This window comes from Epinephelus fuscoguttatus, linkage group LG17 (genome assembly GCF_011397635.1).
Source record: "Epinephelus fuscoguttatus linkage group LG17, E.fuscoguttatus.final_Chr_v1".
Taxonomy (NCBI): domain Eukaryota; kingdom Metazoa; phylum Chordata; class Actinopteri; order Perciformes; family Serranidae; genus Epinephelus; species Epinephelus fuscoguttatus.
The window spans coordinates 23920278-23932396 of record NC_064768.1 but is presented as its reverse complement, the minus strand read 5'-3'; the positions used below and the strand labels follow the sequence as shown (position 1 = coordinate 23932396).

Here is a 12119-nt window from a genome sequence, read left to right as displayed (position 1 = left end):
GAAGGAGGGAGGTACGCTTTAATTGTGAGCAGGACTGAGTGTCTTTGTGTGTTGTGTGTGAGTGTGTGTGAGTGTGTGTGGTGTATGCCCAACTCCCTCTGCTTAAGATCAATGCCAGTGGCAAGGATGCAGTAGAACGAAATAAAGTATGCGAGTAGGAAAGTGTAGAGGAGAGATGCGTGATAAATATAGAAAGAGGAATGGAAAGGAGACAAAGGGGGAAATGTGAATAAGTGAGACATAGTGACAGACGGTTAGCGGGGAGGACGACTGGAATGTAAGACAAGATGAAGAGGAGTGACAGGTGGAGAAAGAAGAAAAGGAGGTGGGATGAAGGCGAAGAAAAATCAGGAAAAAATATGGAATAAACTGAGGAGAAAAAAAGGTGAAGAGGGGGAGTGGAGGTGGGGGGGAATGACAGATGCAGATAGATAGAGAGCGAAGGTGTAAAATGGTGTCAGCCACCCTGAGGTCCTTGGTGATGGATGGAAGCCAATCCATGGCGGTCCCATCCTTCATCTGCACATCGACAGAGCAAACAACCACCCTGTGGAGCACAAAACCTCCCCTCACTATCACCTGATACGTGCATGTGCCTCGCCACTATATCAATTTTATATAAAACGGCATTCCCACGTAAACATGGAACACACGCTTCACTGCACACACACACACAGACGTCAGAAAGCCAACCAACAATCATGTCTTTGTCTTTTCATGGCGTCCCCACTGACCCTCATTCGGCTCCAGTTATAAACTGTCCATGAACAGATATTCTACTTCTCTCCAAACACATGATGTCAAACACCTGACCACATAAACACATGATGACCTTGTTATCACTGACAGAACACTGACTCACTGTATTGTGTATTTCTCACATTGTGAACGTACGAGAGAAAATGATTTTTTTGCTCATTGTTTTCACAAAACTGTTTTCGTAGGCGTAGATGCCCGGAGAGAAAACCACAGACAATGATACAGACAAGGACAAAGGCTTGTTTGTATATGCAGAGAGCCACACAGGTGAGTCCAACAGGAAGGTAAACAGAAAAAAGAAAAACAGATCTTACTCAGAGAGATGTATTTTCCTCACAAAGACAAAACACAAGTATTCTGCACAGAATACAAATAGGGCTCAGTACATGCAGACCTTTACTGTATGTGTCTACTAAATGTGCATGTATGTGTGAGTGTGTGTGCACACCCTCCCCGCAGTGCTTTAGCCAGCAGAGTGTGAGATGAGGATCCTCCCCTTGGGTGACATTATAGCATCCCAACCCTGCAGTGTGTGTGACTGTGTGTGTGTGTAGGTCTGCTGCATCAGCAGCACTTTACACCAAGGAGAAGGGACAGCCTATACACACTGTGCTAAATCGCCCATATCTACTGTCCATCACGTCACCTCACCTCACCCCTCCGCGCGCTCTGCATGCTGGCGATGATTTGGCCGCCCTAACTTCACAGCTCGTTCATATATGACACATGCACGGCACTTTTCCAGCACTGTATCAGGTTGCATTTGTGGCGTTCATGAAAAATGAAACCACACTTCCTATTAAATGTCAGATAGCTGTCCATGATAACAGTGACCAGGCAGTTCAACACAAGAGTCCAGCATGGGCCTTGAAACAGTTGAATTTTAACAAAGATGTGTGGGCAACACAAAATGGCTTTCACCTGAAATACACCTTTTTGCTTTCTTGCTGAGAGTTACACGATAATATCGATACCGCTCTGTACTACAAGCATGCAGCAACGGCCTAAGGTTGGTTGGCCTCTCTTAGCGTATTTGACATACAGTATACAGACTGGAAACTGGGGTAAACAGCTAGCCTGGCTCTTAGCATGCTTTAGAGATGCTAGTAAGATTTTCTTAACTTTGGACAGACCAATGCTGGCTGTTTCCCCCTGTGTCCAGTCTTTAAGCCAAGCTAAGCTAAACTAAATTGAGCTAAGCTAACCGTCTCCTGGCTGTAGCTTCATATTTAGCATACAGACATGACAGTGGTATCGATCTTCCAATGTTCCTCACAACAAGACAGCAAAAAGGTGTGTGTTACCCAAAAGAAGGATTCACTGAAAGGTGCAGTCTGCAATTCTAATTCACAGTCCGCTATAGCTTAATGAAATCACAAAGTGCCTCGGACTGAACCACACACACACTATTCCAGCCAGTCAGCAACAGGCATTTGTGCTCGTGTACAGGACAGGGAAAAGGCCATGGATGTATAAAGAGAAAGGCAGCAGAAGCAAGAGCGATGCTTCAGAGAAAGTAATGATGGGATATCTGTTTGGGTGTGGAGTTCAAATATCAACAATCTTTCTCCAGAATTGCTGACTCCACCTTTAATACATGAAGGTTTGACAGAACAATCTCATCTGAAGAGTTACTCACTAGCTTTAAGCGTCAAGATCCATCTTCATGCCAACTGAACAAACTCTGACAAGAGCTTTAATTTGTTTCCTGCATCAGAAGGCAATGACAGTGTACCACAATGCAAGTCATTATACAAATCTCCGCCCCCCCCCCAGCTCTTCCCCTCTCTGTCTCGATGTAGATTCTAACATCAGGGGGTGAATACTTAACAACTTGTGCTACCCACAATTCCTGGGAAGAGGGACTCTGATTTCCCATTAGAGCTTCCCTGAGGCAATCTCAGTTAATCGCATCCGCAGTGTTTACTCGCCTCGAACACGCCACACTCTCCCTCAGCCCCTGGCTCGCTCTCGCTCTCTGCCGCTCCGTCACACAGCAGCACAGAGGTAAGCTCTGTCTCTGCACCATAGCAGGGAGAGTCTGCACATAACACCGACTCAAACTGAAGAATAGTTCAGCACAACCTGAAACACCCTGTTATCCTTGAGAAAATTGCTAAGGGCCACCCTGAGTTGATGACAGTGTGTGTGTGTACCGTACGTATGAAAGAGGTAAACAATAGTGTAATATGTGTGTGAGTGGAAACTGATGTGTGGGCAAGTGAGTTAGCAGTTTGTGTGGGTGTTAAAGATTGGGTAGACTGTAACCAAGTTGTGTGTCCATATAGGAGGGCATGTGAATAACCTGTGGGTGCATATGTGCTGTATGTTGGTTGTAAGTGTATGTTTGTTGGTGGTGAATGTGTGTGTTTCCGGGCAGGATCAGGCAGGATTTTAAAAACTGTACGTCAAGACAAACAAGTCTGGCGTTAACAATGTGTGACATGTTGCCTGCAAAGGCACACACACGTGAGATTTGGCATTCCTGAGCTTGGTATGCTTACATAATGAGGTCAGCTGTTTCTTGTCTGAAAGGTGTTGCCTCTTGAAGTGAAACATGTTTAAATAAACACACACACACACACTCACACACACACAAAGCATATTTCAAGCCATATCACATTCTTAAACACAATCTCAGAAGTAATCGCATCTCACAAACACTCATAAAATTGAAATTACAAACTACAAACTCTACCACTGGATGATAAATCTTTAACATTTTGATAACAAACAGATCTATCATGGTTCAAATATATCAGCAATCATTTACTAACTAGTGTAATATTTAATCTTTTAGCTCAGTGGAACATTATGTGGTTCCCCTTCTTTAAAGAAGCATTTCCTGATCTTGCTATGGTGTGAAAAAAATGTGTCATCTATCTTTCTTGTGCTGGTTTCACTGTGGGAATTTGCATTTCTGAGCCTGAATGCTGCTCTAAACCTGCAGAAGATCCGTAAACTCTGTCAAGTGCATCCTTTGAAGATTGCGTACTTGTGTCCCCTCAGAGGAAGAGACACTTTGGGTGCTCTAATAGCTACCACAAATGCGAATCTCAAAAAGGAACAAGTGCCCTTTCCGCTGCGGAGAACAAATGAAAAATCAATGCTGCGAGGATCGAGGAGACCGAGAGGAGCACCAGTGATAACCCGACTGATGCACTGTAGATCAATATCCCCTTTTTATTATTAGAATTGCTGTCTCATTTCTTATTCTCTTTATCTTTCAAACCCTTCATGTAATAGCTTTTTTTCTGCACTTCACTCGCTGACTGAACCCTCTAATCTTTACAAGCAGATGAGACAAGACATTTTGAGCAACTGGCCCTAATTTAGCTGGAGTGAATAAGCGCAAAGTTAATAACCATTTCTCTACAGCTAGCTCTCTTGCTGTCGAAAATGACAGCCCTCATGTGGCAAAACTGCAGATTAAAGATAGATAAATGTTCATCACGCCATGCAAATGAAAGGGCTAAATCTAAAAGATGCTAAATCACGCTAATGATTGATCAAACCCTTAAATGATACAGAAATATTCACCATTAAGTCATTATATTGCAGCCAGGTGAAGCCTTAAGAGAACGGTTCGCCAAAAAATCAAAAGTACATATTTTTCTCCTACCTGTAGGGCTACTTATTGAGCTAGATTAATTTGGTGTGAGTTGCAGAGTGTCGGGGATATCGGCCCGCGGAGATGTCCGCCTTACTTTGAAAATAACAGAACTATGGCACTCAGCTCGTGGTGCTCAAAGCACCAAAAAACACATTCGACAACAATGTTACTTTACAAAAATATGAACTGGTTACTCAAGATAATCCACAGACCTTGTTGTGAGCAGTTTCACGTAGGATCTATTTTCTTTTTATTGAACTGCACCTACGAACCGAATCACTGCACAGAAGGAAGCATGCATCTACTGCTAGCTCACTTAGCACCACTGAGCCAGCTAACGTTACAGGTCAGCAGAGCCATTAATGTGGACATCTCGGGCTGACATGTACAGAGGCCTGTCGTCTATGAGTAGATGCATGTTTCCTTCTGCACAGTGATATAGTTGGTGGGTATAACTCGGTTGAAAAAAAGAAGTTCCTGGAAAATAGTTCCCTTTCTAGAGAGCCATTTAGTTACATTATGTAGAGAGAAGGCAGGCATCTCTACAGGCAATATGTGTGTCCCTCTAAAAAATGCACTTCAATATTAGCCTTTATGCAAGGTTGAGAAAGGAAAATTAAACCCTGTCAGCTCAGCCCATGAGGCTATGTTTATCTTATGTTGGCTGTAATGTCACACAGGAACACAAATGGGTGTTCCCTTGACAGTAAGACGTTGACACCTACGAGTCCACAGAGGCATCCCTCAACCACAATGTGCTGTCATAGACTGTGTGAGCTACTCTTAAGCATTTCCTCTATCTTAGTCAAAACCTCACATGCCAAGAAAACCCACGCCCTCCTAAAGCTGAAAGCAACTTTAAACTGAGCAATGCAAAACACAAAGTAGATGCCAGCTCATCCATGAAAGACTTTACATATTCATATGTATGAATCAAGCTTCTTGAGTGATGTTTCGGTGGATACTTGGACCACAGTGAGCACCATTAAAAGAAAGAAATTCCCTTCTGTAAGCATCCCGTCCTGACCAGCACAGCAGGAACTCCATCTGGGAGGTAAAATAATTACATTCAGCTTCGTTCCAGATCAATGAAAGAAAAAAATGCTCTCTCCGACAACAGCCCATTACAGTATTTTCCATTTTCATAATAGAATCCCGCTCAATCTGAAGCAAGCTTGACATTTAACAAACATTCTTTGGTAGTCACAGCAACACACGCTTCCTCCGCACTCAATCCTGAGGCTAATTCCCCGAGGTGTGTGCCTCAGATGGACAGGGGTGTCAAACAGGCCATGCAGGGTAATTGCAAAACCTGGGGTGCAGAGCCAAACACTCCACTGTTTGCCTACCAATGACGGGGATGGGGTCCTTGCTTGTTAAAGCCTAAGTGAGTGTGAAATGTGTGTAGTCTGCCTAACGACATCTTGACAGCCTATGATGAAACTCCACTGTCACAGCACTCAGACGGGGTGCGATTATACTTTATCCTTTCAGCAGCAGGACCTTCAGGCCCAATATAGCAGCCTCACTGTGTTCTCTATCAGTCCAGACACATTATGACCGGTTTTAATGAGTGCAGAATTACAGGCAGCTGTTCAGCCTCACCCCTCCTGAACAGGAAACAGTTCTGATCATGCAAATGACTTTCTACTAAGCAGTTTGACCACAAGGTGTTATGACTCAAAAGCCTCCACTGAGCATGTTAAATGCAGCTGATTTTAACAGTTGTGCTCTAAGATACTTCTTGAAATCAACAGATAAACACTTAAAGTTTGAGACTTTGAGAAATATTAAATGCTTTTATGGTCAGAGTTAGATGAAAGGATGAACACCACTTCCATATCAGCTCAATGTGAAGCTGGAGCCAAAATACAGTTATAAGCTTAGCATACATGCTGGAAACAAGGAACCAGCCTGGCTGTTTGAAGGTGAAATATAATGCCTACCAGCACCTCTAAAACTCACTAATTATTAACACTTAATATCTACTCTGTTTAATCCGGGTTAAGGTTTTACCAGGGGTTATGTTCTGGATTGTTTTATGGCCAGCAGCTGTGACTTCCTGGAGTCTCCACAGGTGGCTTAACAAACCCAAGGTGAAAATAGAAACCACAACGTGAGACATGTTTTCACTTTGTACAGATTCAGCAAGCAAGAAACAATGTGTTAATTAGAGCGAGCTAAAGGTGCTGTTAGGCAGATTCATTTTTTACCTTTGGACGGAGCCATGCGAGCTGTTTTCAAGCGTTTCCAGTCATTATTCAAAGCTAAAATAAGCTAGCTGGCTGCTGGCTCCAGCTTCCCATTGAATAGAAAGATGCATCAGTCCATTCAATGGGACTTTTGCTGCTTTCACATGCTCCTCAAATGGTCCTATTTCCCTGGTTAGGAAGTCGTTCTTCCGACTCTGTTGTGTTCATAAGGTTTAAGTCATAATGTGTGAACTAAACAGACACTTCTAATTAATCTAGGTCACTTTACGAGGATAGAAGCTAACAGTTACAACCTAATAGTACATTACAAATTACATGTGAGCAAAGATTTGACATGCAATAGCCTACATGAATCAATAAAAGTTTATTACCATCAACTGAACACTTACTTTCATCCGCCATGTTTTAGCATGTATGACGTCAACTCAGCGACTCGTGTACCAAAATTTCCCCATCTTTTAAGGTGGTGTTCCGTCTTGAGGGAACCTAAATTTTAGTAGTCGGGAACTCATTTTTCTAATTATTCCGACACCACATGAATGCAGGGTTATTCAGTACCTCTTCCCTCCATTAAGCTGGTAAATGAGAGGATAATAGAATGGTATCCGTCAACGCTAAGCAAGACAGAATAAGCACATTTCCCAAAATGTTGAACTGTTCCTGTCACAAAATGCTGCTTAGAAACTTTGATGATGAGGCAGACACCTGATCTACCTGGTAACATTAATAACAAATTAGAAACTGAACATTCACAAAAACATGTAATTCCTCAACTATATCCCCAGCTCGGCTGTAATAAAACACAGTATAAGCACATGAGCAGCGTTTTCCAATTAGTTGTCTCAGTGTGAATGTAGTCTGAAGCTGGATGGAAAATGTTTGGACAGCTTGAGTGCGATCCTTTCAATTAAGGGCTGTGTGAACAAAAGGCTACCCGTATCAACCCAAAACAAACTCTCCTTGGAGTTGAACTGGTGCAGTTTGGTAAATTCCTGTGTGAGCACTCTTGGCCCTCTTCCACCTCACTCATCTCCCTGCTTTACGTGCAACAGCTGCACGTCCCCAGCCTCGTCTCCGTCCAAATACCAGCATTAGCAGCACGCTATGAATACTCTGAAGTTAAAACTGTCACAAAGCATTTGCCATGCTGCTGTCCTCTTGCATTTGCCGCCACACAGTCAATCGCTTACGGAGCGACAGAGATTTAGTCATACGCAGACATCCAGCTCTGTCTTTCTGACATGTGCGTGTTGGAGGCTGCAATAAGCCTGCCAGCTACTTTCTTATAAACACAATACAATGACACAAAAACAAGCTGAAGTAGAAACAAAGAATTGGGATTTTTTTTAGCATCATTTGGTTCATTTTGCTTCCATGCTAGACATTGAGGGGTATTTCCAGAATTTCAGGCACGGTTACAGATTTAGGATTCAATACACGACTGCTGCCAGTTCCGGCTGAGCGGTGGGTACTTATTTACTATGCTCCTATTAAAAGATGTCAGGGAAATACCGATTTCATTAATGTTTAGCGTACAACACGAGGAAGTGCAGCGAAAGCAAAGGGAAGCTAAAACAAAGTGCAAATTGTGTTTGCTGAGGCGAATGTCAACTTCTGTGAGAGCCAGTCCGCTGCAGGGTAGATGGCCTGCCAACAGCTCCTATTCAACAACTGAACACATCAACACAGACTGAGGGAGCGGGCTTCTACTGGTGCCATTTGGCTCTATATATGTGTGTGTGTGTGTGTGTGTGTGTGTGTGTGAAGGTGGGGGTAAAAGAGAGAACCCACGGAGAGCTGACATAGTGTGAAAAAAAGGTGTTTATTTATTTGGCAGGTGAGCAGAGAAGAAATTCTGATTTGCAATTAAAGAGAAAGATGGTGTGTGTGTGTGCGTGTATCTGCTTCACCACACATCACACACGCACATACAGTATGTGTGTTTGCTCATGTGTGCATGGCAGCTCTGTGCTCTAAGGAGGGAGAGGCCATGTACTTGTCAGTGTCAATGAGGACAATGCACGTCTGAAGTTATCCAGAGGGCTTTGCGACATCCACACACATGACCATCCATACAGTATATAATTTGATATGTGTGTGTGTGTGTGTGTGTGTGTGTGTGTGTGTGTGTGTGTGTGTTTGTGTGTCTTTGTGACAAACACCAGTCAATCTGTCACTATGGCTGGTTTGCATCTCTGAAACAAGTACAGGCATATCTTGCAGTCATAAAGATCGAGTAGTTTCCCATACATGTTCTGGTGAGTCTTAAAGGAGCAGTGTGTGAGACAAGGGGGATTTAGTGTCGTCTAGCTGTGAGGGACGCAGATTGCAGCAGCTGACACTTCTCCTGGTTAGAATTTAGAAGTTTTTACCAGGACCCAAAATGTCTGCAGAGGCTTCTTACTCTCCAAAACAAACGGATCTGGTGATTTAAACAGTTGAAAACACTAAATAAAAGAGTTTAATGTTACAAATCGAGGTTTCTCCCATGCTGTTTGGCATGTCGGAGACATGGGGCCGCCAGCCTAGCACCTGCTAATGTGTGCTCACCTGTCTTCTCTGATAAGATCCAGAGCCGAATTATCTGCGGAACTCTCTTCCCCCTCAAAACAAATGGTACAGATGATTTAAACTGGAGAAATCTACGAAAAATCTGTGTTTTTGTGGTCAACGCAAACATGCAAATGGCCCTATCTTGAGCCAGTGTTTGGTTTGTCCATTCTGGGCTACTGTAGAAACATGGCAGACTCTATAGATGAGGACCCCCTCCCTACGTAGATATAAACAGCTTATTCTGAGGTAACAAAAACACACTGATATTTATTTTCAGGTGATTAAACACTACAGAAAACATTCTTATTACATTCTATCCCCCTAAATCCTTCACACAGAAACTTAAAAAAACACAAGAAGAATGCCAAACCATAACCACTGACGCACAATGTAAACAAGGATGCAACCAAGAAGGAGGAGATAATGGAGACATTTTAACCTTGCTACCCCTCATATAAGTCAATTATTTTCATATGAATATTAATAGACAGAGGAAACACACATTATGTTATGGTGGAGGGCAACAAGTCCCTGCACCAGTCTCACTGTCTGTCCCCGCCACTCACACTGGGCTCACAGTGAGCACTGAGGCTGCCGCAGTCACAACTACAGTGTCAGTGAAGTTTCCCAATGCGTCCCTCCACACACACACACACACACACACACACACACACACACACACACTCAGCCCAACTGCAGTAGTGATAGGACACATAAACAACCACATGAACACAACACAACTTTTACACAAAGGTGTGAGACTATGAGACGAGCGCTTACCGGAGACAGAGGGCTATCCAAAAATCTGCATTCAGCGGCTGCTTGAACAGAAAGTGGTGTTGGATTTGTTTAGTGCGCGTGTATCCTTCGTCTAAAGCTTCCGGTGCTGCATTAAAGACACGAGAGTGATGTTGTCTGAGGAGGAGACACACAGGGAGAGATGCGACTCCTTCTACACCCTGCGCACATTTCTGGACGTGAGAGACACGGAGCTGTTCATATGAGTCTGCTCCGCTCTGAGCTCCGCCAGGCAGCAGGACGCTGGAGGGAGGAGGAGGGACGGAGAGCCGCCGCGGCGCTAAGCTTCATGGGAAATGTAGTGCACGGGTACAAAAGTTTGAATGGCTCTTGCTGCAAGAGAGATTTTGTACTGAATGAGCTCCATACACACTCACAGCAGTTTTATACTGAATTATACTTAAAATATATCCAAACTTTATATATACAAAAGATTTTAAAGAGTCTGTATACAATAATCAGAGCATTAATATGGCAGCAAACAAGTATTTGCTATGTAAGATATAGTGGACTACTGGCTCCCTGAGCAATGAAGTTATACTATCGCTGTGTGTGTTGTAATTAAAGCTTCTCTGTTGGTTATGATGGCGGACTGTTCTGCTGCCCCTATGTTAACACTGTTAGCTCTGTCATCACTGCTGCCATTGTTAGGTTCAAGGTTCAAGGTTATTTAGGCCATGTTTACACAGAAACGATCCACTGAAAACGGAACTGTTTCTCATTTTCGTTTTGAAAAAAGTTGTGCACTCACATGAAAATGTTTTTATAACAATCGTGGTGCCGTGCACACGGATCCGCAAAAATGACCAAGAATGCTGTAGTACATGTGCCAGGCCAGTAGTGGGCGGTGTGACTTTGTACTGAAACATCACGCACCTGCACACATGTGCTTCCTTCTACAGAGTGGTGATGTATAAACATATATGGTAACCTACACTTTGCTGGAGAAGTGCTGATAAATTCAACAGGGTGAGCAGCACAAACAGAGCTCAGGAGTCCGCCACTGTTGTTGTGATGGTCGACTTTCTTGCGCATGCCTAGTGACTGGAACCGTGATGGGCATGTGCAAAAAGTCTCGGTGCTGTTTCTAAACAATTGCACTTGCTCGTTGCGCTTTCAGGCACCCAAAACACTGCTGTCATGTAAACGATCAGCCAAAATGCAGCTAAAGTTTGCTGTTTTCGGTTGAAATCATTGTCGTATAAACAGAACCTTATTGTCAAATGAACAATAATTACAAGAGCATTGTTACAATAATAATAATAAAATCAAACAAGTAGAAACAAAGAGGGAAAATAAATATAAGGATATTGGGAAATAAAGTAGTGCAAGTTGAAATGAATGAGAAAATATATATAAAATAATTGCGGTTTGTGGTGTTAGCTCTGTTTGCGGTGTTAGCACCATTAGCTGCTAGCCATAAGCTCAGCCACCTTCATGTTGAGAGCCATGTGCAGACAATCCCAACTCAGATTTTAAAATTATAGATAGGCTATGCTCTGAATTTTGTATACAGTTCCTTTAAATAAAATAGTGCGTAGGTGAGCTGGTCAGTTTAGTTGCATATGTTTTTGTACAACAACATAAAACCAGATAGAAGACAACAAACAGACAAGACAGGAGGAGGCCAAGAAGCCACAGGCTCCCCTCAAGTCACCTTTAGAAAAGGAATAAGAACAAAGGGCTCACCAAAGCAGCCAACAATAATAGAGACGTAAAAAATAGAAAATGTGTAAGTCAAATGCCAAGGCACAAAAAAATAAAATTGGTGTAGTATGTTGTAGCTTGTGTTCTAACAAACGTTAGTCTTTCTTGTGCTGTACCAGAGGCATGTCAAGATATAGGCCCAACTGTAGTTCTACCAGTGTTGACAATAAACGTCATATTTAAAAATAAAATACTGACATCATGGTAATACTACACATATGATAATATCGTGTAAATAATCCAGTGCCTCTTAAATTATTTCTTTCCATTTTCACTTTGTGTCCCTCTCCCAACACCATCTGGTTGCCTTCACACTCCCCATTAAGTGTAATTGCTCTTTTTAAACAGTTTTGTACAGTTAGTTAGAGACTCTCTAACAAAGTTAACAATGAATGTGACTGATAACATTGTTCTACAGTTTTCTATAAATAGCGCTTGTTCACACCAGCAGCTTTAAACAGAACGGACTGCCTCAA

General features: G+C 42.8%; 1 protein-coding gene across 1 annotated transcript in view; it reads right to left on the bottom strand.

Annotated features, from left to right (window-relative positions):
* pag1 (phosphoprotein membrane anchor with glycosphingolipid microdomains 1) overlaps positions 1-10175 on the bottom strand; it is a 66252-nt gene extending 56077 nt beyond the window's left edge. The window contains exon 1 of the mRNA XM_049602242.1: positions 9919-10175. The gene's annotated coding sequence lies outside the window, so the exon portion shown is untranslated. The remainder of the gene's footprint in view (positions 1-9918) is intronic.
* Positions 10176-12119: the final 1944 nt, after the last annotated feature.